Below are 433 nucleotides of genomic sequence, written 5' to 3' on the forward strand. Positions count from 1 at the left end.
TATATACATATATACTACGTATATGTACATACTTACATCTATACATATATATATAAGCATATGTGGGCACATGACGTCATGAAACGTGTACTACAAAAAAATACGAAGCACGAGTACATGGAACATGAACTATTTTTTCGAACAACGAAAGACACAAATGGAAAACAAAACAAACAACATAAAGAACGACCCTTCATCAGTTGCTGTTTTTCTGAACATTTATACTTATATCTAGGTATTCACGCACAGATATGTGTATATATGTATATTCATATATATATGTGTGTGTGTGTGTGTGTGTATGCCTAAACTTATACACACACATATGTACAAATATATGCATGAACGCATGTATGTATGCATATATGTATATATACATATGTGTCTGTGTATGTGTGTATATATATATATATATATATATATATATATATAT

The sequence above is a fragment of the Octopus bimaculoides genome, chromosome 12 (assembly GCF_001194135.2).
Source record: "Octopus bimaculoides isolate UCB-OBI-ISO-001 chromosome 12, ASM119413v2, whole genome shotgun sequence".
In the NCBI taxonomy this organism is placed as follows: domain Eukaryota; kingdom Metazoa; phylum Mollusca; class Cephalopoda; order Octopoda; family Octopodidae; genus Octopus; species Octopus bimaculoides.